Genomic DNA, 3,326 nt, shown 5'->3' on the forward strand with positions numbered 1-3,326 from the left:
TTGATATCAGCCCTCATTCCTCCCCTTCATGAACCCTTGATAAATTATAAATTATTCTTTTTCCCCCTCCCCCAGCCCTCATAGCCCCTTCATAGATTATAAATTGTTATTATTTTCATATCTCACACCAACCACTGCCTCCCTTCCCCCATGTTTCTGTTGTTCTTCTCCCTGGAGAGATGTGTATGGTTATGTATTGATCATCATGATTGGTTCCCCCTTTCTTCCTTCCTGTCCCTTTCTTCCATACCCTTCTGGCATTGCTCATCCCACTCCTGTTCCTTGGTCCTCTGTGTCATGAGCACCCATCTCTTATATATACCTGTGTACATGTTCCAGTCTAGTCTGAATTGAGAAGCAGCACTGGGGTCATGGTAGTGGGGTGGGTGGGGTGAGGAAACCTCAAGGAACCAGAGGAATATAGTATGTTTCATTGATGCTTAACTGCACCCTTGGTTGACTCATCCCTTTCCTATGGTCCCTTTGTGATTGTTCCATTGTCTACACAATTAACTCTTAGCTGTCATGTCTAGGACCATTAGGTGGCCATCTGCAAACCCCTGTATTATGTAACTATCATGAATAGTCATCTTTGGATTCTTATCCTTTGTGGTTGGATGTCTAGATTATTGATTATCCTTCCATTCTTTAATTTGAGCCTCCATCTGCAATTTTGTCTGTCATTGATCATTTTACTGTGATGATTCCCCAATTCTGAAGAATTCATGCTCAGATACATGGTTTATAGGGCAGGTGATTATAGTCTGTGCTGTAGTGACCTTCATAATGACTCTTGTGCGTGTACTTCTGTCCTATATCTACATCATTAAGATGTTTATAAGATTAACCTTCAGCAAAGGATGAAGTAAGGCAGTTTCTCTGCTTGTTATAACTGTTTCCCCTTTGCTGAACCTCTACATTTATCCCCTCAGAAACAAACAAGTAAAGCAGTCTTTCAATGACATCATCAAAAGATTTACATTTCTTTCAAAGAAGGAGTGGAATTGCATATTGGAAATTCTAGTGAAAAACAAAGCATAAATAATCAGAAGTTAGGTGGAAATTGGTGTTATGAGAGGTGTGGGTGTTCTTGATGACAATGCGGGTGAATTGGGAATGTAGTGTAAGAAGGAACTCTGAGGTACCCAGAACTATGGAGATGGACATTTCTCTGCCAAACCCTTCGTCTTTCCCTAAAACGCAAATGAATTAACTTGTCTTAATACGTGTCATTTGATCAATTCTGACTCCTACTGATTTTATAGGACAGAGTAGAACTGTCCATCCGGGTTTGCATGCTGAAATCTTTATAATATCCAGTCACCAGGTCATTTTATCCAGGAAGCTATTGGTCCATTCAAAGCACTGATCTTTTGAGAGTAGCTATTTGAATTTTAATGAAACATATGGGAAAAGATCACCAATATAAATGCAAAGGTAACAACACAGTCTCCTCCAGAGAAACTGTTCAAAACCCAGTCCAAGAACTTTTGCCCCAAATAGTATTTCAGACAATAATTGTGCTGGATAGAAGGTATCAGCAAATTCTCAGTCACTTTCCTCATCTAGCGATGGAGTTGATTTCTTTCCCCTTTTAAGTGCAAACACTTTTAACTTGTTATGTGATTACTAGAGTGTGATAGAAGTGAAATTGTTAGGCTTCAGAGTTTTAGTAAAATGAAATTTTATGTTTTTTGCTTTGTACTTTTGTAGCACATGCTCTGGAGAAGTTCATGTGAGAAGTTCAAATACCCTGAGAATGCCTCACTACATAGATGGCCAAACTAGCCTTATGGAGAGTTTGTCTGGAGGAAGAAATGCCCGACAGGTCTCATGTACTTCAGCCATTCCATCCAGATATATGATGTATGAGAAAGCTTCTGAGAAACCACCCACTCCAGCCTTCAGACAATTCCAAATCAATTACGATCTGGCTCCAATTCCATGAAAAAAAAAAAAACCAGTGTGAAAACCACCCAGGGATTCACTAAAACTTGAGGTTATTTCTTATGCGCCGACAGGTATTCAAAATAAAGGCTCAGGGAAAATGTTTGCCTCAGCCTAGGAACATGTGGGGACAAATAAACACCAAATTTAGATAGACTTTGTAGAGTTAAATAAACCATTTTGGACCCTTAAAGTGTCTAGAACACATGCAAATTCTTGAAGCTTTAGCAATTTGATCAGTGAACTTTTTTTTTTAAACAATTGTAAGCACAATCAGTTTCAAAACATTTTCTTTCTTCCTGAACTCCTTGGTATTAGCTCCCCTTTCTCCCCTCCCATCCACCCTTCCTGGAACCCTTATTTATTTATTTATACCATATCTTACACCATCCAATATACCATTCACATACACATACACATCCCCTCAGGTGAGATTATACAGTTATCTATGCTATCAGTTCCCCTTTCTCTCCCGCCCCTCCCACTCTCTTACCCTACCCTCAGGGACATGATTCTGATGTTTGGGGTTGGAAGGGGACATGAAGGTGTGCAGTTTGATCATTTCTTGCTGCCATCAGCTGAGGATGCCCTCCTAAACTGATTTAGCTGGTGTCCACAGCGAAGAGAAGGCGAGAACTCTGCTCCAGCTCTCTGGCCTGCCCATGGCCCCCCAGCCCGCTTCAGATCTCCCGCCTGAGGAATGCAGCCCCACCATAAAACAGCAGAGGAAGGTAGAACAAAAGAGAAAAGCGAAGATACTAAACAATGCTTTGAAGCACCTCTACTTTCAAAAACAGAGAAGCATAGCAGAAGGAAATTTAGCAACTAGATTAGCTTTCCCTACTTGTGTACTCGAGAGGCCACTCAGTGCAGAAAACCCACAAGGATATCAGGATCATCAATTTAACGCCTTCTCCTGTAAGCTACTAACAGACATCCAATAGGTGGTCTCAAATTATGGGGCTGACTCTTCTTAATTAACATGATCAAATCCTTAGCTGAAGCTGAGCGTTTATTCCCCACGAACTGGAATACTTTAATTCAGGCTTGCCTTTCTCCGTCAGATTACTTACAATACCAAATGTGGTGGTCAGATGGGGCTGAAACGCAGGCTTGCCAGAACACAGAGCAGACTGTCTCCATAAGGGGTTGATCAATTACTGGGTAATGGGAATTTTTTTACCATGGAAGAGCAATGGCAAATTACTGTTTGTCCGTGGGTTTGGGAAAAGATAATGCCTTCAGGGGAGAAGCAACCCAGGCATATACACTGCTCTAGGCCAGTGTACCGATGAGCCATATGTAGATTTTGTATTCCATTTGAAGGATGCAGTTAGTAAGAATGTCAGTTATGCAGTCTAGCACAGACCCTGGCATAT

This window comes from Echinops telfairi, unplaced genomic scaffold, assembly GCF_000313985.2.
Source record: "Echinops telfairi isolate 266 unplaced genomic scaffold, ASM31398v2 ScPeMD7_2;HRSCAF=8, whole genome shotgun sequence".
In the NCBI taxonomy this organism is placed as follows: Eukaryota; Metazoa; Chordata; class Mammalia; order Afrosoricida; family Tenrecidae; genus Echinops; species Echinops telfairi.